Source organism: Jaculus jaculus, chromosome 16 (assembly GCF_020740685.1).
Source record: "Jaculus jaculus isolate mJacJac1 chromosome 16, mJacJac1.mat.Y.cur, whole genome shotgun sequence".
Taxonomy (NCBI): domain Eukaryota; kingdom Metazoa; phylum Chordata; class Mammalia; order Rodentia; family Dipodidae; genus Jaculus; species Jaculus jaculus.
This window is the reverse complement of record NC_059117.1, coordinates 70,557,877-70,572,262: the sequence shown is the minus strand read 5'-3', so window position 1 is coordinate 70,572,262 and position 14,386 is coordinate 70,557,877. Positions and strand designations below refer to the sequence as shown.

Here is a 14,386-nt window from a genome sequence, read left to right as displayed (position 1 = left end):
CTACCAGGGACAGTGCATCTGGGTCAGCACATACCCAACCGACTTTTCCTTCTTTCCAGAGGGCCAACCCACCCTCTCTCCAGGGCCACACCAGCTGGCCCACATCAGATCCTTCCAACAACTTCAGACCAAAGAGTTCTCACTCATCATTTGGCCAGTTAACTTGAAGACTCTTGATTTTCAGAGCAACCAAACACCTTTTTAAAGACACCAGAGGAAACAGTGTCTTTCTTACTGACTTCTCAATGCAATTGTAGGGCTAACTGGAATGAAGTGACTGCTATGTAAAACTACCACCATGCCACTCAACTGTTGTACACATTTCTTATTTACATGTTTCACTTCTGTTATAAATATATACATATATATATAGTATATATGTAGAATATTGTATTTTCATGGATACATTTTTATCATTTCAAAAAATGTATACTTCATATTTCTTGGACTATTTTTGTAGCTGTTATCCAATTATGCATTTTGTACACCAAGGTACTTAGTAATAAAAGCCTAGCTGAGTACCACTTCAAAAAAAAATAGAGGTGAAGAGTGATTAAGAAAGGCACTCGACCACAACTTCGGCCTCCACACATACATGTGTGTACCTGTACTCACATGAACAAACATACACATACACACAAAAGAAAAGAAAACTGGGTTTAACTTAGAGTATGCAAAGAATTTACCCATTAATCCCAAGTGGCTTGGGAATAGTTAAGCATCATTAAAAGTAGGATGTGTATCGCACTTAAACAAATAAAAGACTTAGAATAAAAGCGGGGGCTGAGGCTAAACTTACCAGATGGGAAAAGAGACCCATGTGATTGAAATCAATGTCAGAACAACACACATTGGAAATTATGATTCATGGGCTTAGTCTCTACATTTGGTCCTCAAAGATTCTGTGATAGCTTTGTAAAAACCCAAGATTTAACACACTGCCTCTGTCACACAGTATGGGCCCCAAGAAGGCACACCCCAAGGAGCAAAAGAGGGCAGTGCCCTTGATGACCAGCACTCAGCCTTTGAAGAAGGGCTTAATTTTAAAAAAATTATTTTAAAGCAGAGACAGACAGACACAGACAGACAGAGAGAATGGGTACACTAAGGCCTCCGGATATTGCAAACGAACTCCAGACACATGCACTACTTTGTGCATATGGCTTAACATGGGTCCTGGGGAATAGAACCTGAGTCCTTAGGCTTTTTGCAAGAAAGCACCTTAACCACTGAGCAGTCTCTCCAACCCCAAGAAGGGCTTTTTTTTTTTTTGTTTTCTAACTTCTCCAAAGCTAAGCTAAAGCTGCCACAGCCTCTGACCAGGGCAGAGACAGAAACCCCAGATGTGTCTGAAGGAGGCGGCAGGGGCTTCCCAGGCACTCTGACAATTAAATGGCCCGAGAAGGACAAAGAAGGTGACACTGGTGAACTACACTAAGCAATGTAGAAACTTTGGCATCTGAAAATGCCCAACACGTACTAATGTGCCATGTGGTTGGCCATCACCCAAATCATTCATTCACCCAGAAGGCGGGACAGTGCAGTTAGAGCGCATGGGTTATCTCCTCTGCTCTCCTTCCCTCTCTTTCTCTCTCCATTCCCCCCCCAGGGATACATGGTCTGACTCAAAGAACCACACCTGCAATTTCTAAAGCAAAGTCTTTAGAAAAATCATTACTTCTAAATGGCCTACCTGACGTGGTGTTAGCCAAGACACTCTGGTAGAATACTTTTAAATGAGAAAGCATTTGAGCAACTGTCATGTGCTAGGCAAGCTTATGAATTAAAAATCTGACTCACTATTCAAAATTCTATAAAAGACAAATCCATCTCCTCAGCGAACTATGGAGGATGATGTTATAATTCTGACTTGAGAGAAACAGAACGTGCATTCTGGTCCCCATAACAACACTGCACGTTACAGACTAACTCTATAGACGCTGGACTAGGTACTGATTTGATACTCGGCACTGACTTTGGTGCTCTGTTATGCCACTCTCAGTCCACATCTGATGCACTTGGTCGCTGATATGAACAGAACACTCATGACCATTTCAAAATAAGAACTGGCGTTTGTCCAGCAAACAACCACTTTAAAACAATCAGACATAAAGCTCACAGGAGGAAAGCATTTTCTCCTCTTACATATGTGGAAACTGAGTCTTAGGAAACCAAGTTACCTACCCAAGGTCTTGGTGAAGACAAAGGGCAGAACCCATCCAGGACTTCTCCCTGAAATGACTAGTTCCTTCTTACAGTCCTACAACGAGTCTAAAGCCACCTTTTATAACCATTTCAAGAGCCATCAGAGGGGAAGAAATGCTTCGTCACACTACAAGTGACACATGACAGGGAGGGAGAAGAGTGCAAGGCTTTAAGAATTATGAAACACTACAGATATGATCCTCTGTCATCCAAAGGCAGGTGTCTAGCTTATGCATGATAACAACCTACTTATCCAGTCCTCTCTATTGTTTTCCAACACGCTGGTGTAATGGATGGACACAGAGCAAATTGGCATCAGAGCTGAAACTCTGAATGATGAGAGCACTGACGTGTGCTGCACACATCTATTAGCAAGAAGAATCATGGTGTTCATCAATGCTGTGCAGCACCGACTATCAAAGAGAGCCAGGAACTGACTGGACACCTGGCACCTTAGACCTGTGTTTCAGAATAGAAGGGCCGAGGCTGCTTTGAGTTGGACTGTATCTATAGTAAGAGTCTTTACAACTATACGCCAGCAGTCAGGTATATACCAAAGCAACCCACAGGCATCCCCACCAAAGACCCAGGTTCAGGATATCAGAGGCAACGTGTTGATGGTGGTTTTAAGTCTAGTCACAGAGACATGAAATCTCAATTTGCTGGGGCAAACATCTGAAGACATCTGCTATCTGTGTTCCAGACATGATATGAAAATGAAAAATTTGGATGTCTGACTCAATGACAGTAAAAACGAATCTGTCCTGACGTCACTACTTCATAACATTCCAGCAGAGATATCTACCTAACCTGTAGAAGAAAGCAGAGGAGACTAATAAAATAGAACATAGTGCCTACAACAGAGTGAAGCTTTTCTCATTGCACTTTCATTTCCCCCAATTACTAAGGGCCCTTTTTAAACCTGCCTTTGCTTAAACTAAATATACAAGCTTCTCACTCGACAGACACACTGCATTAACTGACACTTTCTCTTTGTTAAACATACCTACTGTGGCTGCCCCTGGCTGCTCCTACCAAATAAAAAGTCCCAAGACAGCAGCCTGACAGGGCTTTCGCTGTAAACACATGCAAGAAGCCCAAAGAATGAATGAAATGGTGACCCCTCTCCCAGGGGGCTGGGAGACAGCTCAGTGGTTAAGGATGTGGAATAACACTGAAACATCCTACGTTCATGTGTATTTCTAGATAGGTGGTAAGATGTCACAGAAGGGGGCTGGGGAGACAGCTCAGTGGTTAAGGATGTGGAATAATGCTGAAACATCTTACGTTCACGTGTATTTCTAGATAGGTGGTAAGATGTCACATAAGGGGGCTGGGGAGACAGCTCAGTGGTTAAGGCACTTGCCTGCAAAGTGTACCTGCCAACGTTTGATTCTCCAGTGCCCACGTAAAGTCAGATGCACAAAGTGGTACATATATCTGGAACTCTTTTTGCAGTGCCTATAGGCCCTGGGCATGCCTATTCTCTCTCTCTGTCTCTGCTTACAAATAAATTAAATATAACATTTAAAAAAGATATCAAAAAATTATCATTAACTCTTATTGTCATAAAAGTTTCAATACATTAATATAATTAAGTGTTTTCATCATGATTCTTAATCTTCTTTAGTGATCAATACCAACTACAATATTTGTGATCTAATCAAATATAAGTATTGATTGCTCACAATTCTAGATTTCATGAGGCCTAAAAGACAACATGAAGCAGGAAGTCCTCATTTGCAAAATATCCTGGATACATAAAACTCGACGAGGACAAACGTTTTCAGTGACAAGAATGTCAGTCACTCACAAGAGCTGGGACTTTGCAGTTATAGAGTAAGTACATTTTGGCAATCTGGAGATACAGAGCAAGGGGCATAACCTATAAAACATTATTCATGGGCTGGAGAGATGGCCTAGTGGTTAAGGTGTTTGCCTGAAAAGCCTAAGGACCCATGTTTGATTACCCACTACCCATGTAAGCCAGATGCACAAGGTGGCACATGCCTCTGGAATTCATTTCTTTATCTGTCTGCCTCTGTCTCTGTCTCTCTCAAATAAATAAAGAAAAAGTATTTTTTTCCCTCCCTTTTTCGAGGTCTCACTCTAGCTTAGGCTGACACGGAACTCACTATGTAGTCTTAGGGTGGCCTTGAACTCACAGTGATCCTCCTACCTCTGTCTCCCAAGTGCTGGGATTAAAGGCATGAGTTACCATGCCCAGCTAAAAAAGTATTTTTTAAAGTAATTATTCATCAGTGAAAATATTTTAAATTCCCACATTTCTGGTTTTGATATGTCTGTAACTCATATGTAAGTACACACACACATATAAATACATATGCACATGCATCTGTGTGGAAGCAGACACGAGTAAGGAGGTTGATGGACAGAAGAGAGGACATCAGCTATAAAAAACTGCTACTCTCATCACAGATCCAAAACAAGACTAATAACTGCAAAATCACAAATTAAAATGCCTCATCAGGGCATGAGATACAAAAAGAGCCAAATGAACTCAATTCCAGACATGAACAAATGCTTCATAAAAACGAAGCCCCATGGCTGTAGCTGAGCAGAAGGACAAGAGATCAGACACAGGCATGGGTGGCAAGAAAGCCACCTGACTTCTCAAGGCTGCCACAGGGCTGCAGAGCTAGATCCGAATTCTGAGACGCCTCCAGCACAGGGCGAGCAACACCTGCTTGCCAACGTTCCTCTCTAGGGCCTCCGTCAACAGGTGCTGGTGACTGGATACTGGTAACAGGAGGGTGGGGAGAGAAACTCACTTGGGGCCCCCTGCGATTTCACTCACCAGAGGTCAGGAGAGTTGAGTGATGCCCCCAAAGCATGGGAGGGACCATGGGAGCATGGGCAGACTTCCTCAGCGATCTTGGATCCCAGCAGGGTGGGAAAAGCTCTGATGGCACAGCATGCCAGGGGCAGGATGGAGCGCAAACAGCACTCCCCACACCTGGCCTCTGGGCTGTCGAACAGAGAAACATCCTGACAGTGTGGACACCTGCCCAGGCCATCTGTAAATCTGTTAAATCCCATCACTGTTCAAGGCTTTAAAGGGTAAGATCTGACTTTACCACATCCATGTCTGCACCGGCCGTGGACTGAGTCAGACTCAGCTGAGCCCAGGCCGGGCCCAACCAGGGCTGACTCGGCCTCGACTTCCACTGGCCTGTGAAGGAAGTGCCCAGGCTTAGTCTCCTTGACAGCCAGTCAGTCCTCTGAGGTCATGGGGTTTGTACCCAAGGATTCAACCCACTGTGGACTGATGTGTTTAGAGGAAAACGGTGTCTTTGTTGAACATACACAGACTCCCCCTGTCCTTGTCTTAGGTGCTAAACAATTGTATTTACATAGCTTTTTCAGTGTCTTAGGTAGTGTGAGTAGCATAGATGCCGATGGAAAGCTTTGAAGGTCACATGCTAAAACCAAACCATCCTTAGATTTTGGTACGTGTGGGGAGTTTAGGAACCAATCCCCTGTGGATACTAAGGAAAAGTCTATGTTCATGGTACAGTGTCACACAAGCCATGGATACAGGGCCCACGAGGAGGCAAGACCACCACAGTCATAAGGAAGTGAGAGTAGACACAAAGGTGAGCCAGGTGCACGACTCAGAGGTAACTGATGACTATGAATCACCTGGGCACTCAATGAAGATGTTTAGAAAGCTGAAATACTTAGGTTCTCAATCACCCCCAAATTTTGAGTCTTTACTCCTTTCCAAACACTGAGTGAAATACTGGGGCTGAGAAAGAAAGCCCAGCTCACCTCTCCATGGGAGTCACAGTCTCCTAGGAACTCAAAGCTGTAAATAACACAAACCACTAAGTACAGCCACCACCGAGACAGACAGACCACCAAGTACATACCACCACAGAGACGCACCGGCCACCACAGAGACACATCGACCACCACAGAGACGCACCGGCCACCACAGAGACACATTGACCACCACAGAGACGCACCGACCACCAAAGAGACGCACAGGCCACCAGAGAGACACATTGACCATCACAGAGACACATTGACCACCACAGAGACGCACCAACCACCAAAGAGACGCACTAACCACCACAGAGACGCACAGGCCACCAGAGAGACACATTGACCATCACAGAGACACATTGACCACCACAGAGACGCACCAACCACCACAGAGATGCACAGGCCATCACAGAGACACATTGACCACCACAGAGACACACCAACCACCACAGAGACACAATAACCACCACAGAGATGCACAGGCCACCACAGAGACACATTGACCACCACAGAGACACACCGACCACCATAGAGACACACTAACCACCATAGAGACACACTAACCACCACAGAGACGCACTAACCACCACAGAGACACACCGACCACCACAGAGACGCACAGGCCACCACAGAGATGCACAGGCCACCACAGAGACACATTGACCATCACAGAGACACACTGACCACCACAGAGATGCACCGACCACCACAGAGATGCACAGGCCACCACAGAGACACATTGACCACCACAGAGATGCACAGGCCACCACAGAGACACACTGACCATCACAGAGATGCACAAGCCACCACAGATATGCTCAGACCACCATGGAGACACACAGACCACCATGGAGACATGCAGACCACCACGGAGATGTTCAGACCACTACGGAGATGCACAGATCACCACAGAGATGCACCAGCCACCACGGAGATGCGCAGATCACCACGGAGATGCGCAGATCACCACGGAGATGCGCAGACCACCTCAGAGATGTGCAGATCACCATAGAGACGTGCAGACCAGGTTGTTATGGAGAACATGGCAGGTGAAGGAGGTACACAGCTGCCAAAGCATTAAAGCCGTGACTTCAGGGTGAGAGCTGGCTTTCACTTTTCACAGAAAACGGGCACAGAAAAGCTAGGAGAAGTAATCCCGTGAACGAGTGAACGTGTGTGTGGATTTCCTGATCCTACCAGCAGCCCGTGCTCAAAGGTAGTACTGGCCCCATGGTGCAGTTGAAAGAGAAGGCAGGATGCACAGTAGCTGTGACTAGACATGGCAGCTGGAGCCACAGTGAAAAGCTCTGAGCATTGCATCGAAGACCTTGGAAAGCATTCCAACGGGAAATAATAAAAAAAGATTAGCACTTTCAACACACATTTCTAGAACTTACAATGCTCCACTGTAACTGTAAAGAGTTGGTCTCCTTGCCTAGAGTTGTAGGGTATGCATGTTATCCTAGCACTTGAGAGGCAGAAGCTGGAGGATGAGAAGTTCAATATCATTCTAGGCTACAATGTGATGCCAAGGCCAGCCTGGGCTCTATGGGACCCTGTCTCAAAACAAAACAAATAGAAACTGGTCTCTTCCACTGTCCCATGAGCACTGAATGGTATCAGAAGACAGGAACTGATTAAGGAAAAAGAATTTATTTGTATTTATTTATGGGGGGGGAGAATACGTATGCTAGGGCCTATAAGTGCTCCAAACGAATTCCAGACCCACGTACCACCACCTTGAGTATCTGGCTTACATGGGTCCTGAGGAACTGAACGTGGATTCTTTGGCTTTGCAGGCAAGCGCCTTAATCACTAAGCCATCTCTCCAGCCTGAAAAAGAGAATTCTTATGACTGAGAAACAGAAATAAGATTTGAGATGAGAGGAAGAAAATCCTCTGATCTTTTTCCCTCCAGGTGTGATTTACCTTACTAAAATTATTCATTGATACTATTCTTTCATTGGCAAATAGTGAGGTTTATTAATGCAGCAGCAGCAGCAGCTCAGTTTCTTCCATCTAACGACATAAATAAAATTTAATTTTTATATTTTCAAAGTAGACCATGTTTTAAAAGTCACAATGCATAATTTCATGGAGAGCTAGACACTGATCCGGAATGACATGTACACCCTTAGGGATGCGTTAGGCTCAAGCACAGTGGATGAGCAGTAGTTTGAGGACGACAGGGAGTCTGGATTCAGATCTGGGTCAGGTGGTGCTTCTGTGGTGCTGCAAGAGACCCGGGGTTTTTCTCTACTGCCAGATATGCCACCCTTCCATATACTGCACTCCCACTTCAGGCACAAAAAGGGTGCGCAAAGAACCAAAGGACATTAGGCAAAAGGGACAAGTGGTGAGTCTGCCCTTTGGGTGACTTCCAGAGGAGCTCTGTCCTGAAAAGCCCACTTGCATTTGGTGGACCAGACTGCTACAGGGCAGCTCTAGCTAGGGAGGAGTCTAAGGAGGAGAGTTTATTTAGCTGGGCCCATGGCTACTGTAATTAACATCCCATTCAGGAAAGAGGAGGGGGTGGGAAAGACGGCTCAGCAGTAAGATGCTTGCCTGCAAAGCCTGAGGTCTGGGCTCTGTTCCCCAGTACAAAAGTAAGGCCAGATACACAGGGTACTACATGCGTCTGGAGTTCATCTGCAGTGGCAGGAGGCCCTGGTGTGCCCATTCTCTCTTTTGCACCCCCTCCCTACCCTCCCTCTCTCTCCTTGCAAATAAATAAAAACATTTAAAAAAAGAAGAGGAAAGTGGCTATTGGCAATTGATGAGCAGGGCACAGCTCAGAAAGTAATGGGAAACCCTACCTGGCTGTCCCGTGCGCGTGCGCTCCAACCCTGACAGACACTGCCCGGCACTCTGCAAGGCTTGAAGGGGAAGATCACTTTGTCTTCAGGAAGCAGTGAAGTTATGCTATGAATGTAGGTTTAGCTACATGTCTTTGACTTGAAAGTATGGTCCTTGTAAAATGTTATTGGAATGATAAGTTTAAAACACAGGTGACAATATTGGAAGTGTAGGTAAATTCATTTCCTACCCAATGACCTTTGAGAGTCACAATAATTTTATCCTCTGCACGTCAATGCCAGGTAAGTGTCCACACCTGTCACGTCTCCACGTGGCCGAGACACTAACGCGTACGCATTTGGTGTTCTCCATGCTTACCCACAGTGGCAGCATAAGCCAGCTGGCGCTTTCCCTCCTGGCCACATACTTTCCAAACAGTCAGCTATTTTTGTTACTGCAAAGAGATAACAAAACTCACAAAAGCAAGCATTTAACAATAGGCCACTACGTTTATGACAGATTGCCACATTTACAATTACTGAACAGTCCTCCAGTACGATTTGACCACAGAAACCAAAAAGGCTACACAAATTACACATTCAGTTATCTTAAAATCTAAGTTAACTTCAGGTAGGAGGAATTAATTTGATGCAACTATTAAAAACATTTGCCAGCAAGATGAACTCAGTGGCGTATGGAAGGATAACACTGCAGTCACTGTTTTCTTCTTGCCACTACACAATACATGGGCTTGCTGCTCTGCTGAAATTGCATAAAATGGATGGGAGAGCTAACTCCGACAACTTCTGCACACTCAACATTTATGAGCCGGGTCTTGCATTGCTGACTGAGGCAGTGAGTGAGGAGGGTTTGCCTAGCCGCAGCCTGCAGTGATGGACGGCCTTGAAAAGTTTCTTGTTCACTGACCAAATCAATCACATAACAGAATGAGAAGGGAAAAAAAATTGGCCTTCAACCAGATTCCCAACATTTCCATCTGTATGCAAAACTGTTGCAGGAAGAAATGTATCATAAACACAATGTGAAATGACTTAAGAATAAAAAACTAACCAGAATGATGTACAACACAAATAAAAGAAATAAGGTATGGGATGATATTCTACCTTTTAACTGACTATTAACTGCAACTTTATGACATCCATTATCCTAAAGGGGATTCAAGTGATATTTGAACAGAGCTCAGACCCCCAAGAGAGTTAACAGTCTGCAAACCACTGACAGGCTTGCAGACCGGCAGCGTCTGCAGTTGTGTTTTATTTAATCAAACTGAAAGGGAGTGTGGCTTGACTGTTACTCACTTCTGCTTTAAATTATCCCAGTGGCCGTTCTGAGGCAGGGTCTGTTAGGGAGCGAGCAGACATGCGGGCTGCGAGTGGCAGCAGCTCATGTGTTGGTGGCCCGTCCCACAGGCAAATCTGCTGCGCTGCATGAGGCGTCCCTCCTTGGCACGGTGTCTGGACAAGTCCGACTGACCTGGGGACACTGATGTGAGCAGCGCCAACCAGGTCCTCTCGGGTGGTATCAAGACAAGCTTGAACTCGCCTGTGGCAGGAGTACCCATAACATAAAATGATCGCATGCTAAACATTAGGGTCTTTAGTATCTACCCCACCCCCAAAGGAGCCAGCGGAAAAGCACTGATCGAACACAGCAGTGCCCAACCCTGTCCTGCACTGGGGAGGGCAGGCAGTGGCTGAGAGCCGATGAGCATAAGCATTAGGGCACGGTTCTGTTGAGTGGCGGGAAGTCACAAAGCTTTAAGACTTTAATTGATCTAGGGGCTCAAAACAGCCACCAGTAATCTAACTCCTTTCCACCTCTCCCTTTATGACACTTGGCACTGGTTTTATCCTAATGAAGAATGGGTAGTGGTTGCTAACAGGATGCTCTTGGTCCAGTGTTCCCAACAGGATGCTCCTGGTCCAGTATTCCCAACAGGATACTCTTGGTCTAGTATCCCCAACACATATTTCTAAAATTCTACTCCAATTGTCCCAACACAGGCCAGGTTCCTACTTACGAGAGATTAAATGTGCTAAATGACTTATCAGTCAGATGCCAATCTAGGAGCTATAAAGTGACCAGTTTATTGGACAGTTTACTGTTCAGTGGCACTAAGAGATAAATATACAAAATTTAAATTATTTTAGGAAGAGAAAAATGTGGCAATATATGCTAGGCAAATAGCCAATAAATGTCTACTGTAGTTGGTTCTTATGTGTAGCATTAGAAAATAACCTAAAAATTTATTTTATAGCCATTATAGTAGTAATTAGTTCAAGCAGAAACCATTATGTTAAACTAGCAAATGAAAAGTTATTAAAGAACCAGGTATTTATATAGTTTCAAGTCATAGTCCCATAAATGACAGCAAACAGTAGCTTTATGTTGAGTCAACGTGATAGGATACTCCTTAAACCAAGTTGTCGACATTGACATCATTTACAGATACCCAATGCTTCCAGGTGAGCTGAACTCTCTGAGAAGGGCACTTTACTTGCGTGGCATTTCTGCCAGAAACACGTGACATGAGTCTGACCATAAGCAAACATCAGACCAATCCAATTAAGGGACATTCTACAAAATATCTGACTTGTGCGGTTTTAAAATGTCATTGATACAAAAAATAAAGTAAACAGAAACACCGAGGAACATTGCAAGTTAATGGGGACTAAAGACACAGGGAGGCCATGTGGAGACTGCCGTCCTGGACCAGCACAACTGCTAAGACAGGAAGCAGGTCTGCACCTCACAACAGCACGGCGCCAGAGTGCGGGCTCGGAAACTCCACACGTCACGGAAGTGAGTTTCTTTGTCCTTGGACAACACACACACGAGAGCCAGAGTTGGTGGTGCACGCACTTGGGAGGAAGAGTGAGGAGGATCACTGTGAGTGTGAGACCACCCTGACACTACATAGAGAATTACAGGCCAGCCTGGGCTAGAGCTAGACCCTATCACAAAAATCAAAACCAAACCAAACCAACACACACACACACACACACACACACACACACACACACACACACACACGAGGGCTGAAGAGTTGGCTCAGGACTTCCGGTTAAGATGGCGGCGTAGGTACCACGCCAAAGCAGCCTAGGGGGGGAAAAAGACCAAAAAAACTCAGCAGAATACACACTTTTACTAGAAAGTGAGGTGTATAGGAAATTGAGGCGGCAGCGGAGAAGTGGAAGAGTTCTAGAGCATCCAGAGCCTGCACAGGCGGGGAGAGCGGCTCCGGCAGCTCGGCCAATCGCCGCAACCGCGGCGCAGCAGAAAGCCGCCAGACTCTCGGCTCGAGCCACAGGAAAAGCCAGGTGCGGGATTTTCCCCTCGCACCGCGCTCTCCGCAACTCGGGAAACATGAGGGGAGAGCAGCTGCGAGCAACGGAGGAGCAGACCGCGAGGTAGAAGAACACGTGGAACAGCGAGACAACCAGAGCAGCCGCGGCTCCCTCCCCTCCCCCACCGCCTGAACCCAGCTCCAGCGAACACAGCAGCGGCCCGGGACCCGGCCACCCAACTTGGGCTGACAACGGGACCCAAGCAGGAGCAGAGTTCGGCAGCAACTTCAGCGGCTCCAGCACCGGTACCAGCGGCCCCAGCAGCAGCGGACCCAGGAGCGGCAGCGGCGGCAGATCCCGCAGCAGCGGCTTTGCGGGGAGCAGCGGCGGTGGACACGGCAGCGGCAGCTTCCGCAGCGGTGGTGGCTCCAGTGGTGACAGCTACAACAGCAGCAGAGGCAGCAGCAGCAGCGGCTCAGTTTGCTCCGTAGGAAAAGCAAGTACCCAGCTCCAGAAATCAGAACAGCAGCCCGACGACCCAGGCAGCAACTTGACTGAGACCAAAATCACCCAAGGTAACTGGGATTGCACCAGGGAAGGGTCTCACTTGGTCACAAGCTGACTTGGATACCTCAACAGACCAGAAATCTAAACCTCTTTGTTGATAGAGGATCTGGTCATTATAATAACTACTCTTGCATACATACTCGGGGCTGTTTTTGATTGAATGTGTACAGTGTTTAGTTAAATTTTAGAATCTACCTGTATTTTATTCCACTCAGCCTGCTTGAATAATCCTATAGCAGGGAAACTCAACCCCTAAGAACATCTTTGTAAATACTCTGAGAGTCTTAAGAGCCACACCTAATACCTTAAGGTCCTACCTTGAAAATATATTACATCAAATCAATTGATACAGCTAAGAATACACAGCTAGCTAGAAAATCCAAGCATTAACTTAATCCAAGATGCAAAAATATATACATTATAACACAAGAAACACTAAAAAGCAAGACGAAATAAATCCACCTAAAAGTATTAATGCATCAGAAATGTCCTCCAGTGAGAAAGAGTTAGAGGAAATGCCTGAGAAAGAGTTCAAAAGAATAATTATAAATATGTTCAAAGAGGTCAAAGAACACATGAAAACAATCAAAGAAGAAATCAAAGAGGAAATCAAAGAGGAAATCAAAGGAATCAAAGAAGAGGCAGGACACCAATTTAATGAAATAAAGAAGGCAATACAAGACATAAATAGGGAAATAGAAATAATAAAGAAAAACCAGTCAGAATTACTAGCAATGAAGAACACAGTTAATGAAATAAAAAACTCTGTAGAAAATCTCACCAGTAGGATGGATGAGGGAGAGGACAGAATATCTAAGCTAGAAGACCAGGTGGCAGACCTAATGCAGTCCAACAAAGAGAAAGACAAACTTATAGAAAAGTATGAGTGGGAATTTCAAGATATTCGGGACACTATGAAAAGATCCAATATAAGAATTCTGGGCATAGTAGAAGGAGAAGAAATCCACTCCAGAGGCATAGTAGGCATCTTCAACAAAATCATAGAGGAAAATTTCCCCCAAATTGGGAAAGAGGTGCCAATACAGATACAGGAAGCCTTTAGAACCCCAGCCAGACAAAACCCAGAAAGAACCTCTCCTCGCCACATTATAATCAAACTTCCAAACACACAAACCAAAGAAAAAATATTGAAAGCAGTTAGAGAGAAAAATTAAGTTACCTACAAAAGCAAGCCCATCAGGATTACAGCAGATTATTCAACACAAACTTTTAAAGCCAGAAGGGCTTGGAGTGATATATTCCAAGTTCTGAAAGATAACAACTGTCAACCAAGGTTACTTTATCCTGCAAAGTTATCCATTCAAATAGATGGAGAAATAAAGACATTCCATGACAAAAGCAGGTTAAAGGAGTATTTGAAGACAAAACCAGCTCTACAGAAAATACTTGATAGAATCCTCCATGCTGAACAAAAGGAAAAGCACACATATAAGGAACCTAGAAAAAACCAGCTATACTCAAATACCAGTTAACAGAAGAGAGCACAGGTAGAACCAGTAACACACACACACACACACAAATGGCAAACATAAATACACACCTTTCAATAATATCTCTTAATATCAACGGTCTCAATGCCCCAACGAAAAGACATAGATTTGCAGACTGGGTTAAAAAGCAGGATCCTACAATTTGTTGTCTCCAAGAAACTCACCTTTCTACAAAGGATAGACATTATCTTAGGGTGAAAGGTTGGAAGA

The 14,386-nt window shown here is 45.0% G+C and overlaps 1 protein-coding gene across 4 annotated transcripts in view; it reads right to left on the bottom strand.

Moving 5' to 3' along the window:
* Cfap20dc (CFAP20 domain containing) overlaps positions 1–14,386 on the bottom strand; it is a 252,383-nt gene that overhangs the window by 199,729 nt on the left and 38,268 nt on the right. The gene's annotated exons all lie outside the window — the stretch shown is intronic.